The sequence below is a fragment of the Phyllobates terribilis genome, unplaced genomic scaffold (genome assembly GCF_046119375.1).
Source record: "Phyllobates terribilis strain yellow unplaced genomic scaffold, ASM4611937v1 Scaffold_4__5_contigs__length_816908805, whole genome shotgun sequence".
In the NCBI taxonomy this organism is placed as follows: domain Eukaryota; kingdom Metazoa; phylum Chordata; class Amphibia; order Anura; family Dendrobatidae; genus Phyllobates; species Phyllobates terribilis.
The window spans coordinates 681803038-681823527 of NW_027362764.1; the positions used below are offsets into that span (position 1 = coordinate 681803038).

The 20490-nt window shown below is 44.6% G+C and overlaps 2 non-coding genes and 3 pseudogenes across 2 annotated transcripts; all 5 read right to left on the reverse strand.

The window, feature by feature from the left end:
* Window positions 1-5353: 5353 nt before the first annotated feature.
* LOC141266933 (5S ribosomal RNA) lies at window positions 5354-5473 on the reverse strand. Its single transcript, XR_012320952.1, has one exon. It is a non-coding gene; the product is annotated as a 5S ribosomal RNA (ribosomal RNA).
* Window positions 5474-6094: 621 nt separating this feature from the next.
* Window positions 6095-6213, reverse strand: LOC141266460 (5S ribosomal RNA). The gene has a single exon (XR_012320496.1). It is a non-coding gene; the product is annotated as a 5S ribosomal RNA (ribosomal RNA).
* Window positions 6214-9716: 3503 nt separating this feature from the next.
* LOC141269975 (5S ribosomal RNA) lies at window positions 9717-9836 on the reverse strand (annotated as a pseudogene).
* A 620-nt stretch (window positions 9837-10456) lies between these two features.
* LOC141268837 (5S ribosomal RNA) lies at window positions 10457-10575 on the reverse strand (annotated as a pseudogene).
* Window positions 10576-11506: 931 nt separating this feature from the next.
* Window positions 11507-11626, reverse strand: LOC141269636 (5S ribosomal RNA; annotated as a pseudogene).
* Window positions 11627-20490: the final 8864 nt, after the last annotated feature.

Here is a 20490-nt window from a genome sequence, read left to right on the forward strand (position 1 = left end):
ATGCTGGTATTTTGCAGAGATGAAATAGCGCAAGAGAGAAAGCAAATGAAAAAAAGAAAAGAGAATGAATGTGTGCACTTGTGAAAGGGAATGGAAAAAAGGCATATAAGAGAGTGCCCCCTGCTGGTGGAAGGAAGGAAAAAGCAAAAGCCTACAGCACCTGGCATTCCCAGGCGGTCTCTGTTAAATGGTTAATTATGGAAATTCATTTGGAATGTTATTCGATAATCATTTTTCTGAGTTCTATGCCTCAGCCATCGTGTCTAGTTGACATGCGCTATTTGTGTGTGTATTTTTGGTTCACTACCATATGTAGAACAGGTGTCCATACGACTGGCTATAAAAGCCCATGGTACAGAAACGGGGTGCTCTCTTGCTCTGCCCACCCCACAAGACACAGTATCTTCATGCTGAGAAGCAGATGACATGTAGGCCTGGACACATGCTGGACAAAGACATGATTTACCAGCCAGGATCCAAGGAAAGATGGGTGAATCTCAACAGTTAAGCTAATTATGGACAAATGGACAATTACTTTATAACTAATTATTGTATGTACCTGCTGCAATCTGATTCTTTTTAATGGACAATCCAAGAATAAATAGATACATTTTTTTATAAGAATATCGTGATATTGATACTTTGAGAAGTCCTCAGTAGAAAAAAATAATACAGGAAGAGTATTATTTTACAATGGTGAGCCAGCCAGTCCTGTTTTTTTGTTTTTTAAATTAAGTAAGTGAATTTCTTCCGTGAACAAGGGGAAAGTCCTGACGACCTCAACAGCTGTTGTTCACGTGTCAGTAAATTCACTAGTTTGTCACGAGAAGCAGAAAGGACCTACAGACTGAGGAAAGACAGGAAGCAGAGGTACTAACAAGGAACAGAATCACACAGGAAAAGAATCAGACGAACTGAAGACAGGACGTGCTGATAAAGAGAAGCCAAGGAATCTTAAGGTAAGCAAAATATGGATATAATTTCTTCTTTTGCTAAACAAAGTAATATTAATTTCAAAGTTAATGTAGGAGATGACATAGACGTTTTGTGGCTCAGTTTATACAAAGAATGTGAATTGCAGAATTTACAGTTAACTTCTAAATTGGTAAATAGAGACAAACAGAAATTGAGAAATATTCTACATTTGGTAGATTTTTTTCATAGTCTTGTGTTAGAGATTTCTAAGCAGGAAAATAGTGTAGAAGTGTCAGACGGTGATACTGATTCTGACTGTAATGTGGAAAATGAACAAGAAGTAAGACACGTGTCTGTAACTGAAGGTGACCTTGGGTCTGATCAAGAGACGGACATACAGAAACCTGACATGGGAGGAGACATGACTGACATACTAGAAACCGATATACTAGGTGATGTGGGAGGAGACGTGAGTGACGTAGGAGGAACGGACGTACAAGAGCCACTAAAAATATCAGAGAATTCTGGAATTACCCAGGCTCAACTCCAAGTTAAAATGAGGAAAAATTTGCTGAAATTATACAAAATCATGCCAAAATATGATGTCAAAATCCATGCCTGTAGAAATTCAGAGACATTTGAGAGCTTCTCTGATAAGTTTGATTTATCCAATGAGGAGAGGAATCAATTATTTAAAATATGGATTCCTGTGACATTGTCCAGACGTTTACATTTAATGCCCTGTGAAAATGACTCTCCTAATGGATGGGAAAATGATTCGGACAGATTAAGATATTTGATTTATTGTGTCACAAAGGATTTTCCCAACATAGAAGATCTGCAGAAACTAAGGATTGGTAGGAAGGAATGTACATATACATTCATGTCCATATTTGAACGGTTGTACAAAGCTCTCATCAAAAATGGAAAAGTACAACATATGATAACAACTTTTGTACAAAAATTCAAATTCCTAAATTCAGTTTCCCAAGTTATGGCATCACAAAAAAATTCATTATTTGAATGTGCGCAGATGCTGGATTTTGTTAGAAAACATGAGAATCGTGAAAAGAAAATAAATCAAGCTATATTTATAAAACCAAGAAAGGTAAAATCTTACCAAAAGCCAATATCAAACTCTCCTAGACTGAGTCATCCCTATAGTGAACTCTATCAAATACGCAGAAGATTTCATATATGTTATAAGCCATATCAGCCAGTGCAAAGATCCATCTCTCCACAGAATGAGTTAATTCTCAGTCAGAACTGTGATTCTCTAAAAAGGAAAATGGCTGAAACTGATGGACAGAGACAGGTGAAACGACCAACTCACAGTGACGTCATGGAATGTGGACAGAAGAACAGGCAGTTCTCTGAGGTTTTGAAGGATAGAAAAAGGTCTTTCCTAAATAGGGCGTTCCTGGAGATATTTGAGAGAGACAGAAGATTTGGTTTAGGGAGTGGCTAAGGAAAAACTGTAATTACAATGTTGTATCAAAATGTAATACAATGTCTCAATATTTATTTATAATCTTATACAGTAAAATTGTAGTTACATAGTTTCTAATAGTTCATATATATATATATATATATATATATATATATATATATATATATATACACTTGTCTAAGTAGAGATTGCGTATAATTGTATTTATATATACGTTTATAAAATATATTTATATATATTAATTAATAAATTAGAACTTCATATATATAAATTTAAGTAGCAATATTTTGAATTACATTAGAACCAACCAATATATGTATAAGATATTTAAATAATTCTGTTTCTGTATGAATTTGATATTTAATTTTATTTTCTTATATTTCCTTAGAGTTTTCATTCCAAAGCAGGATTTGATCAAAGAACTCTAAAATGGATTTATTTCTTTATTCACACAGGAAGTGAAAAAATTGCATGATTTTATGTGTATAACATTTTAAAATAATAACAATATATCTAGTTGAACTATAATATATATGTAATACTTAGTAATTCTTTTGTGTTGCTAATATTTTCTGTGCATGAAGTGTTCGTGCAAATTAAAGTAGCTTTACAGCATGACGTGTGACAGCTGCGGCCTTTGAACTTTGAGCTAATAGTATAGGATCCCATTCATTCTATTTTCAACTCATGTAACTTAAGACCGGGCAGCCAGTGAAAAAAGAATCTAAGACAAGAGTTTTTTCAAGTGTCTGAAATTCCAGTGACTTACTCTCATATTATATAATATGTACTTGGGGAATATTCAAAGAAATATAAAGATATTCAATTGATATGGCAATGCGCATTAATAAATTGGGATACAACAATTTTGGGTTAAATATATATATATATATATATATATATATAAAATTTCATATGTGGAATGTTTGAGTTGAACAGATCTGTGAATGTCAGAGTGAAGGTGACAGATGAGTAAATCATCCATGGACTTTGTTTTCTTATCAACTGACACACATGATCTTTCTAATAAAGAGTACAGTTTATGGACTGAACAATAATGAACACAATTATGGACTGTAAAATATCTACATGCTGTAATTTATTTCAAAGGAGTTTTCATCTAAAGACTGTGTTATAAAAGAACCAAGAAGAAGACGAGACGACGACCCGATGACATCAGATGATGACGATTGAACCCGCGATTGCTTCAATTTAGATATAGGGAAGTATAATTATACATATTAAATGAATATTAGTCACGGCTTACCATAACATTCACATCATTATATAGCAATAATCCGATATTGATACTATTATTACTATTATTATTATTATGGAAATTTAATGATATTGCCAAGGAAGAAGGAAAGAAAAAATGATTGTGAATGTATCTTCTTTTGATAATTTTCAGTTAAAGTCCTTTTATTCTTAAAAAAGGGGGAAATGTTAAATGGTTAATTATGGAAATTCATTTGGAATGTTAATCGATAATCATTTTTCTGAGTTCTATGCCTCAGCCATCGTGTCTAGTTGACATGCGCTATTTGTGTGTGTATTTTTGGTTCACTACCATATGTAGAACAGGTGTCCATACGACCGGCTATAAAAGCCCATGGTACAGAAAGGGGGGGCTCTCTTGCTCTGCCTACCCCACAAGACACAGAATCTTCATGCTGAGAAGCAGATGACATGTAGGCCTGGACACATGCTGGACAAAGACATGATTTACCAGCCAGGATCCAAGGAAAGATGGGTGAATCTCAACAATTAAGCTAATTATGGAAAAATGGACAATTACTTTCTAACTAATTATTGTATGTACCAGCTGCAATCTGATTCTTTTTAATGGACAATCCAAGAATAAATAGATACATTTTTTTATAAGAATATCGTGATATTGATACTTTGAGAAGTCCTCAGTAGATAAAAATAATACAGGAAGAGTATTATTTTACAGTCTCCCATCCAAGTACTAACCAGGCCTGACCCTGCTTAGCATCCAAAATCAGATGAGATCGGGCGTGTTCATGGTGGTGTGGCCGTATGCAGAGACAAGCCTCTCACTTGCTGCTTTTCTACTTTGACGTCTGGCTGCCGGCTGCCCTTTCCAGTGCTCAGCAAGACCAGGTCCTTTTGTGCTTTCCCTTCTCTTCAATTTTTTTGCTGGCTTCCTTAAAAGATCTTGTAGACACAACGCCCCACTCAGAGCCGCTGAGCTCACTGATCGGCTGCAGCGCTGTCGACGGAACGTCAGCTTCACGGCCAATGCCACAGGCCGGGAGCAGAGGCGAGACTCACCGGTAGACCCGGGTAGGGTGAGTAGAGCGCGGTTAGTTGCTTTCTAATAGCCTGCAGCCGGGGATTAACTTTTAATGAAAGGGAACAATCCCTTTGACTGTCTGCAGCGCGCCACACCTAGAAAGCGCTCTCTCACACACAAGCCAGCATGCACACGTGCTCGCACGTGACAACACCCCCTAACTGCCCCTACAACCTGTCCGTCACCATGCGTCAGACTCTCCTGCCTGTTTTATGATTTCAGGGCCCTAGCAGGAATCACCCCCCCCTCCACAATTCCTTCCGCACCTTCCTTGCCTTCCTTGCACTGAGGTTAGCTCTTTGTCAGCCATCTGGCTTGGTTACACAAGCTTCTTTGCAGAGAAACATGTTACTTCTGCTGGCCCTCGCTAGGCGGCCGGCATCCAAAAACTTCCCTGGGCACCTGCTGAAAGCCTGGCCCCTTCACAGCCCCGGGTGCTTTTAACGCCATCATTTCCACACGGCGAGCTGCGGAGTCAATAAGCACTCCTAGCCGTGGCAAGGAGCTCGGTGTCAGGCCTGTTTGAAGGCAGCGGGGTAGCGTACTTAACTGCCAACTGGCTCAGAGGCCTTGGGGCTTCCATCATCTAAGTTACTTAAGGTCGGTGTCCGGCAAGGCGCCGATCCATGCTAGCCGAGCTGGGCAGTAGGTAAAAACGTCATCAAAATGGTCTACAGCACCCGGTGTTCCCAGGAGGACTCCCATCCAAGTACTGTCCGAGCCCAGCCCTGCTTTGCTTCCGAGATCAGATGAGATCGGGCGTATCCAAGGTGGTATGGCCAGTAGACGCTGCTCGATCCATCGCCCGGCCAGCCTTTCTCAGGATCGCTTGGTGGCGAGCAATCTGGCCGTGACAGGGCGGGCTCCGAAGGGTCCATGCAAAGGCTGTGCCGTCCCTACAGGTGTGGTTTGTTTAGCAGTGATTCACCCGCCGGATCAGGTGTCTTCAAAAATGGCTCGGCACAGGGTCTCCTGCAGGCTAAACCCTTCATCACGGTAATGTGACAGAAAGAGCAAGCTGGACCCATAACTTGGGGGCGGAGCGAGACGTCCAGGGGTGAATGAAGGAAGAGGGTGAGATGGTTGCCAGTGACTTTGAGCTGCTCTTCAGGGGGGAGGGTCGTGTTGCCTGCAAAGGTCTTCTGCTTGGGGTTACCGGTGGTTGCCTCCAGCCACGCGGGAGACGCTGGTCCTGGTGAAAAGGAGCCTAGTATTAAAAGTAAAAAAGCAACAATGCTGGAGGCCCACGGTGATCAGAAGGATGCTGGTATTTTGCAGAGATGAAATAGCGCAAGAGAGAAAGCAAATGAAAAAAAGAAAAGAGAATGAATGTGTGCACTTGTGAAAGGGAATGGAAAAAAGACATAGAAGAGAGTGCCCCCTGCTGGTGGAAGGAAGGAAAAAGCAAAAGCCTACAGCACCTGGTATTCCCAGGCAGTCCCCCATCCAAGTACTAACCAGGCCCAACCCTGCTTAGCTTCCAAGATCAGATGAGATCAGGCGTGTTCAGGGTGGTGCGGCCGTAGGCAGAGACAAGCCTCTCACTTGCTGCTTTTCTACTTTGAAGTCTGGCTGCCGGATGCCCTTTCCAGTGTTCAGCAAGACCAGGTTCTTTTGTGCTTTCCCTTCTCTTCAATTTTTTTGCTGGCTTCCTTAAAAGGTCTTGTAGACACAGCGCCCCACTCAGAGCCGCTGAGCTCACTGATCGGCTGCAGCGCTGTCGACGGAACGTCAGCTTCACGGCCAATGCCACAGGCCGGAAGCAGAGGCGAGACTCACCGGTAGACCCGGGTACTGTGAGTAGAGCGCGGTAAGTTGCTTTTTAATCGCCTGAAGCCGGGGATTAACTTTTAATGAAAGGGAACAATCCCTTTGACTGTCTGCAGCGCGCCACACCTAGGAAGCGCACTCTCACACACAAGCCAGCATGCACACGTGCTCGCACGTGACAACACCCCCTATCTGCCCCTACAACCTCTCCGTCACCATGCGTCAGACTCTCCTGCCTGTTTTATGATTTCAGGGCCCTAGCAGGAATCACCCCCACCCCTCCCCAATTCCTTCCTTGCCTTCATAGAATCATAGAATCATAGAATCATAGAATGGTAGAGTTGGAAGGGACCTCCTGGGTCATCTGGTCCAAACCCCTGCTCAAAGCAGGATTCACTAGATCAGGGTTCCCCAACTCGGGTCCTCAAGGCCCACCAACAGGTCATGTTTTCAGGATTTCCTTAGTATTACACAGGTGATAATTGCATCACCTGCACAGGCAATAATTCCATCACCTGTACAATACTAAGGAAATCCTGAAAACATGACCTGTTGGTGGGCCTTGAGGACTGGAGTTGGGGAACCCTGCACTAGATCATCTCAGACAGATGTCTGTCCAGCCTCTGTTTGAAGACGTCCATTGAAGGGGAACTCACCACCTCTCGTGGCAGCCTGTTCCACTCATTAATCACCCTAACTGTGAAAAGTTTTTCTAATATCTAATCTGTGTCTCCTTCCATTTAGTTTCATCCCATTGCTTCTAGTCTTTCCTTGTGCAAATGAGAATAAAGATCATCCTTCTACAATGTGACAACCCTTGACATATTTGTAGACAGCTATTAAGTTTCCTCTCAGTCTTCTTTTTTGCAAGCTAAACATTCCCAAATCCTGCAACCGTTCCTCATAGGACATGGTTTGCAGACCAGTCACCATTCTGGTCGCTCTTCTCTGAACTTGCTCCAGTTTGTCTATGTCTTTTTTAAAATGTGGTGCCCAAAACTGTACACAGTATTCCAGATGAGGTCTGACCAAAGAGGAGAAAAGAACGATAATGACTTCACGTGATCTAGACTGTATGCTTCTGTTAATACATCCCAGAATTGTATTTGCCTTTTTTCCTGCTGCCTCACACTGTTGACTCATGTTCAGTCTATGATCTATTAGTATACCTAAGTCTTTTTCACATGTACTGTTGCTTAGCTCTATTCCTCCCATTCTGTATATGCTTTTTTCATTTTTATTGCCCAGATGTAGTACTTTGCATTTTTCCCTGTTAAAAAACATTCTGTTGGTTGCTGCCCACTGCTCCAGTTTATTTAGGTCTTTTTGAATCCTCTCTCTCTCTTCTCTAGTATTAGCTATCCCTCCTAGCTTTGTGTCATCAGCAAATTTAATCAGTTTACCCTCAATTCCTTCATCTAAATCATTGATAAAGATGTTGAACAATACAGGTCCCAGGACGGAGCCCTGTGGTACCCCACTTGAGACATTCATCCAGCTGGATGTGAAGCCATTTACAACCACCCTTTGAGTCCGATCACTAAGCCAGTTATGAATCCACCTAACAGTTGCCTGGTCCATTGCATACTTGGTCATTTTTTCAATAAGGATGGTGTGAGATACTTTGTCAAATGCTTTGCTGAAGTCAAGATATACTATATCTACAGCATTTCCCTGATCCACCCAGTCAGTGATTCTGTCATAGAAGGAAATTAAGTTAGTCTGACATGACTTGTTAGTTACAAACCCATGTTGACTCTGGTTAATCACTTCATTCTTATCCATGTACTTACATACATGTTGTTTAATAATTTGTTCAAAGATCTTTCCTGGTATAGAAGTCAGACTCACCGGCCTATAGTTCCCTGGGTCCACCTTCTTCCCCTTTTTGAAGATAGGAACAACATTTGCTCTTCTCCAGTCTTCTGGGACTTCTCCTGTTCTCCAAGAATTTTCAAAGATTATGGAGAGTGGTTCTAAAATTTCTTCTACGATCTCCTTCAGTAGTCTGGGGTGTAATTCATCTGGACCTGGAGACTTGAACTCATTTATGTTAGCTAAATATTCCCTCTCAATCTTTCTGTTTACAGATAACTTGGATTCCTCTATTCCTTTAAAAGGACAGTGAAGATCAGTTGATGTTACATTTTCTTTCAAACAGATGCAAAATAGGAATGAAAAAGTTCAGCCTTCTCAACATCCTCTCTTCCCATTTCTCCATTTTCATCCTGTAAAAATCCTATAGCATCTTTGACTTTTCTTTTACTTTTGACATACCCCCAAAATACTTTTTTATTGCTTTTGACATCTCTTGCAAGCCTTAATTCATTGTCAGCTTTAGCTAACCTGATACGTGCCCTACAGGATCTGCAGACTGCATTATAATCTTCTTTAGATATGCCTCCCTCTTTCCATTTAATAAACATTTCTTTCTTTCTTTTTAGCATGTGTTTAAGTTCTGTGTTCATCCATCCTGGTTTCCTTAAATGCTTCCCATTCTTCCTACTTTTCGGGATTGTTAACGATTGTGCTTTGAGAATCTCATTTTTAAAAATTTCCCATCCTTCCTGGACATTTTTGTCCTTAAGGACATCCAGCCATTGGATCCTTCCTATTCTCTTTCTGAGTCTCTTAAAATCTGCCTTTCTAAAATCTAACCTTGAAGTTTGAGTCTTCACATGTCTTCCTCCTCTAGTTATCCAAAATTCTATAATAGCATGATCGCTGCCTCCTAGGGTCCCAGCCACCTTTACCTCCTCAACCATTTCCTCCCTGTTTATAAGGATTAGATCCAAAGTAGCAGATCCCCTTGTTTTCTCCCCTACCTTTTGGAAGATAAAGTTGTCAGCAAGAGAGGATAAGGATAACCTTCCTTGCACTGAGGTTAGCTCTTTGTCAGCCGTCTGGCTTGTTTACACAAGCTTCTTTGCAGAGAAACATGTTACTTCTGCTGGCCCTCGCTAGGCGGCCGGCATCCAAAACCTTCCCTGGGCACCTGCTGAAAGCCTGGCCCCTTCACGGCCCCGGGTGCTTTTAACGCCATCATTTCCACACGGCGAGCTGCGGAGTCAATAAGCACTCCTAGCCGTGGCAAGGAGCTCGGTGTCAGGCCTGCGTGAAGGCGGCGGGGTAGCGTACTTAGCTGCCAACTAGCTCAGAGGCCTTGGGGCTTCCATCATCTAAGTTACTTAAGGTCGGTGTCTGGCAAGGTGCCGTTACATGCTAGCCGAGCTGGGCAGTAGGGCAAAACGTCATCAATATGGTCTACAGCACCCGGTGTACCCAGGAGGTCTCCCATCCAAGAACTGTCTGAACCCAGCCCTGCTTTGCTTCCGAGATCAGACGAGATCGGGCATATCCAAGGTGGAATGGCCAGTAGACGCTGCTCGATCCATCGCCCGGCCAGCCTTTCTCAGGATCGCTTGGTGGCGAGCAATCTGGCCGTGACGGGGCGGGCTCCGAAGGGTCCATGCAAAGGCTGTGCCGTCCCTACAGGTTTGGTTTGTTTAGCAGTGATTCACCCGCCGCATCAGGTGTCTTCAAAAATGGCTCGGCGCAGGGTCTCCTGCAGGCTAAACCCTTCATCGCGGTAATGTGACAGAAAGAGCAAGCTGGACCCGTAACTTGGGGGCGGAGCGAGACGTCCAGGGGTGAATGAAGGAAGAGGGTGAGATGGTTGCCAGTGACTTTGAGCTGCTCTTCAGGGTGGAGGGTCGTGTTGCCTGTAAAGGTCTTCTGCTTGGGGTTACCGGTGGTTGCCTCCAGCCACGCAGGAGACGCTGGTCCTGGTGAAAAGGAGCCTAGTATTAAAAGTAAAGAAGCAACAATGCTGGAGGCCCACGGTGATCAGAAGGATGTTGGTATTTTGCAGAGATGAAATATCGCAAGAGAGAAAGCAAATGAAAAAAGAAAAGAGAAAGAATGTGTGCACTTGTGAAAGGGAATGGAAAAAAGGCATTGAAGAGAGTGCCCCCTGCTGGTGGAAGGAAGGAAAAAGCAAAAACCTATAGCACCTGGTATTCCCAGGTGGTCTTCCATCCAAGTACTAACCAGGCCCAACCCTGCTTAGCTTCCAACATCAGACCAGATCGAGCGTGTTCAGGGTGTTATGGCCGTAGGCAGAGACAAGCCTCTCACTTGCTGCTTTTCTACTTTGATGTCTGGCTGCCGGCTGCCCTTTCCAGTGCTCAGCAAGACCAGGTCCTTTTGTGCTTTCCCTTTTCTTCAATTTTTTTGCTGGCTTCCTTAAAAGGTCTTGTAGACTCAACGCCCCACTCAGAGCCGCTGAGCTCACTGATCACTGCAGCGCTTTCGACGGAACGTCAGCTTCACGGCCAATTCCACAGGCCGGGAGCAGAGGCGAGACTCACCGGTAGACCTGGGTAGGGTGAGTAGAGCGCGGTTAGTTGCATTCTAATAGGCTGCAGCCGGGGATTAACTTTTAATGAAAGGGAACAATCCCTTTGACTGTCTGCAGCACGCCACACCAAGGAAGCGCACTCTCACACACAAGCCAGCATGCACACGTGCTCGCACGTGACAACACCCCCTATCTGCCCCTACAACCTCTCCGTCACCATGCGTCAGACTCTCCTGCCTGTTTTATGATTTCAGGGCCCTAGCAGGAATCACCCCCCCCTCCCCAATTCCTTCCGCACCTTCCTTGCACTGAGGTTAGCTCTTTGTCAGCCGTCTGGCTTTTTTACACAAGCTTCTTTGCAGAGAAACATGTTACTTCTGCTGGCCCTCGCTAGGCGGCCGGCATCCAAAACCTTCCCTGGGCACCTGCTGAAAGCCTGGCCCCTTCACGGCCCCGGGTGCTTTTAACGCCATCATTTCCACACGGCGAGCTGCGGAGTCAATAAGCACTCCTAGCCGTGGCAAGGAGCTCGGTGTCAGGCCTGCGTGAAGGCGGCGGGGTAGCTTGCTTAGCTGCCAACTGACTCAGAGGCCTTGGGGCTTCCATCATCTAAGTTACTTAAGGTCGGTGTCCGGCAAGGCGCCGTTCCATGCTAGCCGAGCTGGGCAGTAGGGCAAAACGTCATCAAAATGGTCTACAGCACCCAGTGTTCCCAGGAGGTATCACATCCAAGTACTGTCCGAGCCCAGCTCTGCTTTGCTTCCGAGATCAAACGAGATCAGGCGCATCCAAGGTGGTATGGCCAGTAGACGCTGCTCGATCCATCGCCCGGCCAGCCTTTCTCAGGATCGCTTGGTGGCGAGCAATCTGGCCGAGACGGGGCGGGCTCCGAAGGGTCCATGCAAAGGCTGTGCCATCCCTACAGGTGTGGTTTGTTTAGCAGTGATTCCCCCGCCGCATCAGGTGTCTTCAAAAATGTCTCGGCCCAGGATCTCCTGCAGGCTAAACCCTTCATCGCGGTAATGTGACAGAAAGAGCAAGCTGGACCCGTAACTTTGGGGCGGAGCGAGACGTCCAGGGGTGAATGAAGGAATAGGGTGAGATGGTTGCCAGTGACTTTGAGCTGCTCTTCAGGGGGGAGGGTCATGTTGCCTGCAAAGGTCTTCTGCTTGGGGTTACCGGTGGTTGCCTCCAGCCATGCGGGAGACGCTGGTCCTGGTGAAAAGGAGCCTAGTATTAAAAGTAAAGAAGCAACAATGCTGGAGGCCCACGGTGATCAGAAGTAGAGATGAGCGTTGTTCTACTCGAACTGTTCGCCAATCTCAAATTCGAGCTGTTTTGGGCGGTGTTCGAGCCGTTCGACGAACACGAACAATTTGAGAAAAATTCGGCTGTTCGAGGTTATGTTCGATAACTGTTCGTGCACCAAAATTAGAACTGGATTTTTTCTCAGTAATGATGAAAATTAATGTTAATACGCAGTTTGAGTGTACAGCGGGGTGGGGGGAGGGGCACGGGATGGATCTCTGCAGGAACAATGAAGATCTCCATTTTTTTTTCTCTTTCCCGCATTTACAGTGGGGAGGTGCAATCTGTCAGCCTATCAGCAGCGCACACACGGAGCGAAGTGCTTTTTTTCACACAAGCAAGGGCATGTGTCATTGGCAGTGTCTGTCACATGTCCTTGCCCTATAAGACCAAGCCATTTTCCCCGTCGCCACCATTTTCTCACTGCTGCAGCTGCGTGTTAGACGGCACCGCTGTTGCTGTGTGCGCTATACCTTGTTAATTTCAAGACAATTTTCGCACAAATATACAGATAGCTTGGGAGTAGGGAATAGTTGTGATTGCAGTCCTTTTAAGGACTAGGTTACAGCATTTCCTTCGACTTTTATCAGGCAGGTCTGTGCTCTTAAATAGATAGGTTGTGGGAGTAAAGACTAATTGTAATTGGAGTCCTTTTCAGGACTAGGTTACATCAGTTCCTATCAGTTTTTGCCAGGCAGGTCTGTGCCAGTGCGGTGCAAGTATATTTCACAGCATTTGGCTGAATCTAGCAAAGCTAATCCTTTTTGGCCTATTGCAGAGTGTGTTAGTCAGTGGAGTAGCCTATCTGTGTTGCAAGATATACCACCTGTGTATAGAATATCAATTTTTTTACTGCACCTAGTGAAGTAAAATCTTTTGGGCATAGCATCATTCTGTTAGTCCATCTATACTGACCTCCATCAGGTTGCAAACTGAATCTAATTTTTTTCTGCATCCTGCTCTGAAAAAATATTGGGCTTCTAGCTGTGTGTGGGTCTTGTTCTATTAATCCATCTATACTGACCTCCATCAGGTTGCAAACTGAATATAATTTTTTTCTGCATCTAGCTCTGAAAAAATATTGGGCTTCTAGCTGTGTGTGGGTCTTGTTCTATTAATCCATCTATACTGACCTCCATCAGGTTGCAAACTGAATATTATTTTTTTCTGCATCTAGCTCTGAAAAAATATTTGGCCTTCTAGCAGTGTGTGGGACTTGTTCTATTAGTCCACTTATACTGACCTCCATCAGGTTGCAAACTGAATATATTTTTTCTGCATCTACCTCTGAAAAAATATTGGGCTTCTAGCTGTGTGTGGGACTTGTTGTATTAGTCAATCTATACTGACCTCCATCAGGTTGCAAACTGAATATAATTTTTTTCTGCATCTAGCTCTGAAAAAATATTGGGCTTCTAGCTGTGTGTGGGTCTTGTTCTATTAATCCATCTATACTGACCTCCATCAGGATGCAAACTGAATATAATTTTTTTCTGCATCTAGCTCTGAAAAAATATTGGGCTTCTAGCTGTGTGTGGGTCTTGTTCTATTAATCCATCTATACTGACCTCCATCAGGTTGCAAACTGAATATAATTTTTTTCTGCATCTAGCTCTGAAAAAATATTGGGCTTCTAGCTGTGTGTGGGTCTTGTTCTATTAATCCATCTATACTGACCTCCATCAGGTTGCAAACTGAATATAATTTTTTTCTGCATCTAGCTCTGAAAAAATATTGGGCTTCTAGCTGTGTGTGGGTCTTGTTCTATTAATCCATCTATACTGACCTCCATCAGGTTGCAAACTGAATATAATTTTTTTCTGCATCTAGCTCTGAAAAAATATTGGGCCTTCTAGCAGTGTGTGGGACTTGTTCTATTAGTCCACCTATACTGAACTCCATCAGGTTGCAAACTGAATATATTTTTTTCTGCATCTAGCTCTGAAAAAATATTGGGCCTTCTAGCAGTGTGTGGGACTTGTTCTATTAGTCCACCTATACTGACCTCCATCAGGTTGCAAACTGGATATATTTTTTTCTGCATCTACCTCTGAAAAAATATTGGGCTTCTAGCTGTGTGTGGGACTTGTTGTATTAGTCCATCTATACTGACCTCCATCAGGTTGCAAACTGAATATAATTTTTTTCTGCATCTACTTCTGAAAAAATATTGGGCTTCTAGCTGTGTGTGGGTCTTGTTCTATTAATCCATCTATACTGACCACCATCAGGTTGCAAACTGAATATAATTTTTTTATGCATCTAGCTCTGAAAAAATATTGGGCTTCTAGCTGTGTGTGGGTCTTGTTCTATTAATCCATCTATACTGACCTCCATCAGGTTGCAAACTGAATATAATTTTTTTTGCATCTAGCTCTGAAAAAATATTTGGCCTTCTAGCAGTGTTTGGGACTTGTTCTATTAGTCCACCTATACTGACCTCCATCAGGTTGCAAACTGAATATATTTTTTTCTGCATCTACCTCTGAAAAAATATTGGGCTTCTAGCTGTGTGTGGGACTTGTTGTATTAGTCCATCTATACTGACCTCCATCAGGTTGCAAACTGAATATAATTTTTTTCTGCATCTAGCTCTGAAAAAATATTGGGCTTCTAGCTGTGTGTGGGACTTGTTGTATTAGTCCATCTATACTGACCTCCATCAGGTTGCAAATTGAATATAATTTTTTTCTGCATCTAACCCAGCCAATAGTTTTGGACTAATACCACAGTTTGGCCACTCAGCTCTGCTCGGTTACCATCCATTGTTTTTTTGTGCAAACAACTCCAGAGTTGTGAATTAGTTAACCACCAAAATGAGTGGAAAAAGGACTGCTGCTGGTGGAAAGGGGAATAGGCGTGTTGGGAAGGGGAAAAAAGGTTGTGTCCGTGGGGTAGGTGTTAAAGCAACAGTAACATCTGCAGAAGAAAGACCATCTTCCAGCCAAACTAAAATGTCTACTTCTTTTAGCGGACAATGTGATAAGATCCCTTTCTTACGGCCACGCCAATCGCTACAAATTCCAGATGAGACACAAAAACAGCAGGTGCTTCAACGGATATCAAGTGCTCCTTTAAGTGGGCTCTCCTCCACATCAACTTCAGCATCACAAATACTCCAGTCCTCAAAGGTGTCACCCAAATCGCACTTGCTTCCTCACAGCTCCCAAATCACCAGCTGCCCGTCTGAGTATGAGGTAGAACAGATGGTTGAGTCTGCAGAGCTGTTTACTCATACTATAGCCTGGGAATCAGAAGTCGACTCCAGCGCTTCTGTGAATCCAGACGAGGAAATGATCTGCACTGATGCCCAGAATCTTTATGAGTCGGATCCAGGACCAGACGCAGAAGGTTCTGACCATAATGTAGACCCTCATTCCCAAACTGTAACTCCTGTTGGTGGAGACAATGAGGAAGACGATGATAAGACTCAAATACCTGATTGGAGCGACAACTTTAGTTTTTTGTCAGGGCAGGAACAGGTTGGCTCTGAGGACGACGGGTGTGATAACACACAGGGTGATGATGATGAGGTTGGAGATCCCACTTACTGTCAACCCACAGTCAGCCAAGAGATGAGGTCAGCAGAGGAGGTGGAGGAAGATGCTAGTGACGACGAGGTCAGGTTGCGCCTTCCTGGACAGAGACGTAGTACTGGAAGCACGTCAACAACTGCATCCTCAAACACAACTCTGCCTCTCACCACAAGTCGTGGTGGCTCTTCAGGTCGCATGGGAGCTAAGCCTTGCATAGCCTGGGCATTTTTTCAGATCGATAAAGATGACCCAACTCGTGTTATCTGTAACATTTGTCAGCAAAAGCTAAGTAGAGGCCAAAAAATACAGAGTTTGAGTACTTCATGCATGAACCGGCACATGGACATGAAGCATAAGTTGCAGTGGGAAGCTCAGTGTGCTACAATGCGGCCTAGCCGGCCGGGCCAACCACCGTCTGCCATATCTTGTGCATCCGCGGCCTCTTCATCCTCTGTGACTGGGGGGACAGCAGTCACACCTGTTTTGGGGCGCAGACCTGCCACCTCTTTACCCGCAACAGCCAGCGTGATTGGCAGGTCATCATTTTCTTTGGAGGTGGGAACACCAGCTGGTGTTGAGCGCTGTCCGACATCGATAGCACCACCTTTGGATCAAGGCAACCTAAAATGTCCGCCTGCATCTTCCTCACAGACCGGCAGTTTGCCGGGGACACCCTTATCAACCCCGTCTAAGCACAATAGCCAGCCCTCGGTCCCTCAGATGTGGACAAGTAAAAGATCATTTCCTCCTAGCCATGAGAAAGCTAAGAGGTTGAATTTCACCATCTGCAAGCTCTTGGCTACAGAAATGCTGCCTTTCCGCCTGGTGGACACAAAGGATTTTCGAGACCTTATGTCCGTCGCAGTGCCCCAGTACCAGATGCCCAGTCGGCACTACTTCTCAAAGAAAGGTGTGCCTGCGCTCCACCAGCATGTCGCACACAACATCACCGCTTCTTTGAGAAACTCTGTGTGTGACTGGGTACATTTCACCACAGACACTTGGACGAGTAGGCATGGACAGGGGCGTTACATGTCGCTGACTGGGCACTGGGTAACTATGGTGACAGCAGGACAAGGGTCTGCTGTCCAAGCCTTGCCGTCCCCACGAGTTGTGCGTCAATCCTCTTTATGTCAAAGTTCCTCCACTGCTTCTGCCTCCTCAACCTCCTCTCGGTCTTCCACCTGCACCCAAAGCCTGTCTGGTCATGCCACAAGCTTTCTAACTGCGCAGAAGGGATCCTGCACACCCCCTTACTATGCTGGCAGTAGGGCTCAACGTCATCAGGCGGTTTTTACATTGAAATGTCTGGGAAATGTGAGTCACACAGCTGAGGAGTTGTGGTCAGCTCTGGAGAACCAATTTCATGAATGGTTGTCTCCACTGGACCTGAAACCAGGGAAGGCCGTGTGCGACAATGCTGCAAACCTGGGTTCGGCCCTTCGCCGGGGCAATGTCACACACGTGCCTTGTATGGCTCACGTGTTGAACCTGGTTGTCCAGCAATTTTTAGCCCACTATCCCAGACTAGATGGCCTTCTGCAGAGGGCACGGTCGCTGTGTGCTCACTTCCGCCGTTCGCATCCCGCAGCTCAGCGACTTACATCTCTACAGAAGTCGTTGGGCCTGCCACTTCACCGGCTAAAATGCGATGTGCCTACCCGGTGGAATTCAACTCTGCATAAGTTGCAGCGACTGTGGCAGCACCGACAAGCCCTGGTGCAATACGTTCTGACGTATAGACGAGATTCAGAGGTGGGGCAAATCACGCTGGAGGAGTGGTCTCAGATCAGGGACCTATGCACGCTTCTGCACAGTTTTGAAATGGCGACGAAGATGTTTAGTGCTGACGATGCCATTATCAGCATGACTATTCCGGTGATTTACATGCTGGAGCACATGTTAAACAGAATTCGGAGTCAGGTGGTGGCACAAGAGGAGGTGGAGGAAGTAGAGGAGGAGGAGTTGTATGCGGAAGGGCTAACATCTGCAAGGTCCAGACGGTCGGCAGCACCAAGGCGGCAGGCATGTGAGGGTGGGGGAGATGATTTTACCAGGGCGCATGGTAGCAGCCAAACTAGTGAGGAAGGTGCAGGAGCCCAGGAAGAAGTGGAGGACGAACTGATGGAAGACTCATCAGATGAGGGAGACCTTGATCACATTTCTGTTGTGCGAGGTTGGGGGGAGAGGACAGAGGAACTAAGCATGATTGTTACCTCGCCACCAACACAACAGGGACTTGGTGATCCTGGATGCGCAACACACATGAGTGCCTTCTTGCTGCACTACCTGCAACATGACCCTCGAATTGTGAGAATTAGAAATAATCCTGACTACTGGGTTGCCACACTGTTAGATCCCCGGTACAAAAGTAAATTTGCAGAAATTATTCCTGCCATAGAAAGGGATGCACACATGCAGGAGTATCAGCAGAGACTGTTGCAGAATCTTACATGTGCTTTTCCACAAAATACCAGTGGTGCACGTAGTGAATGTCACAGTTCCAACTTGCCAACCGTGGGACCGTCAAGTGTTCAGCACTCAAACCGTAACAGAACCACAGTATCTGCTGGTAACATCAATTTTGCGGAATCATTTCACCACTTTTTTAGCCCATCCTTTGCAAGGCCACAGGAGACAAGAAGTCTGACACATAGTCAACGCCTAGAGACGATGGTACAGGAGTATCTCCAAGTAAACATTGAAGCCACGACTGTGTCACTGGACCCTTGCTCTTTTTGGGCTTCCAATCTGGATAAATGGCCGGAGCTAGCCACTTACGCCTTGGAGATCTTGTCATGCCCCGCAGCCAGCGTTCTGTCTGAACGTGTGTTCAGCGCTGCTGGTGGTGTGCTGACAGATAAGCGCACGCGGCTCTCCACTGATAATGAAGACAGACTCACGTTCATAAAGATGAACAAATCATGGATCCGAAACGACTTTTCTACCCCTGTGTCATCCTGGGGAGAGTAAAAGCTGGATGATTGGTTAAAATCACCCTACCAACCGTTTTAAGCTTTCAAATTACTAATCATGTTTATCTGTATCTTGACTGGAAAATAATTTGGGCTTTGTAGCAGTGTGCAGCACTGATCCTATTAGGCCATCTATAATAAGCTTCACCAGATTTAAAATTAAAAATAATTTTTAGCTGCATCTAGCCCGGAAAATAATTTTGGGGCTCCGAGATGCGCAAGACACATAAGTGCCTTCTTGCTGCACTACCTGCAGCATGACCCTCATATTGTCAGAATTCGAAGTAATCATGACTACTGGGTTGCCACACTCTTAGATCCTCCAAACTTTTCGATCAACCTTTTCATTTTAATAAAGACCAAAAAAATGGTCATTTTTGAAATTATAAGCATTAGCAGGTTGTTAGAAATTGAAATCAAACAGTTTTCAACTCAAAACTTTATTCTAGGTGATGTTACATTTTCACATAGGACCCCTTGTTCGAAAGGAGCTTCTGAACTCTCTCGTCCATTGAATTTGTCAGGTTTTGGATGGTTTCTGCTTCAATTGTTTTGCATGAGGACAGAATACCCTCCCAGAGCTGTTGCTTAGATGTGAACTGCCTCCCGCCATCATAGACACTCCTTTTAATGATGCTCCAAAGGTTCTGAATGGGGTAGAGGTCAGGGGAACATGGGGGTCACACCATAAGTTTGTCCCCTTTTATGCCCATATCAGCCAGAGATGCAGATGTTTTATGTGCAGCATGAGATGGTGCATTATCATGCAGAAAAATGATCTTGCTGTGAAATACACGGTTCTTCTTCTTGAACCATGGCAGGAAGTGCTGTTTGAGAAAATCCACATACATTATGGAGTTCATCTTTAGCGCCTTCAGGGATCCTAAAGGGGCCGACAATCTCTCTCCCCATGATTCCAGCCCAAAACATTACTCCACCTCCTCCTTGTTGGCGCTGTAGCCGTGTTTGCGTGGGGTGTCCATCAACCAGCCATCCTCCACTCCATCCATCTGGACCATCGAGCGCTGCACGGCACTCATCCGTGAACAAAACTGTTTTGAAATCAGTCTTCATGTAATGTTTGGCCCACTGGAGCCGTTTCTGCTTGTGTGAAGTGGATAGAGGAGGTCGACAGGATGGCGTATGCACAGCTGCAAACCTCTGAAGGACCCTGCATCTTGTTGTTCGGGGGACGTTGGAGGCACAAGCAGCTTCAAAAACTTGTCTGCTGCTATGACAAGGCTTTTTTGCCGCTGCTCTTTCAACCTGACGTAATTGCCTGTAGGAAAGAGTCCTCAATTTGCCCTTATCAGCACGCACACGTGTGTACTGTGAATCAGCTACATACTTCTTGATTGCCAAGACACTTCATCCTGATCATCGCACAATGTTGATTGTAGTCATGCCTTGACCTAAACACTCCACAATTTGTTGCTTCTCAGCAGCCGACACATCCTTTTTCTTTCCCATTTTGGCAGAAAATGTAGGCTGCTTAATAATGTGAGAGAGCCTTCTTAAGTAGTCTTGCCTTTCATTGGACACACCTGCCAAACTAATTAGCACAGGTGTCTGCAATTGCTTACAGTGATATAAAGAGCCCTGACACACATCACCATCAATGAGTTTAACTGACAAACAAACAAATTCTTCCCTTATCACTCCTAAACACTTTTTGCATAATAATTTGGAACGCGGTGTACATGTGCTTTTCCACAAAACACCAGTGGTTCACGTAGTGAATCTTACAGTTCTAACTTGCCAACCGTGGTCTGTATGGAATTGTTCAATAAAGGGCCCAAAATTAAGATAACATAGATGGGAGAGGTCTCTATGAATAGGAATTCCTAAGTATTTGA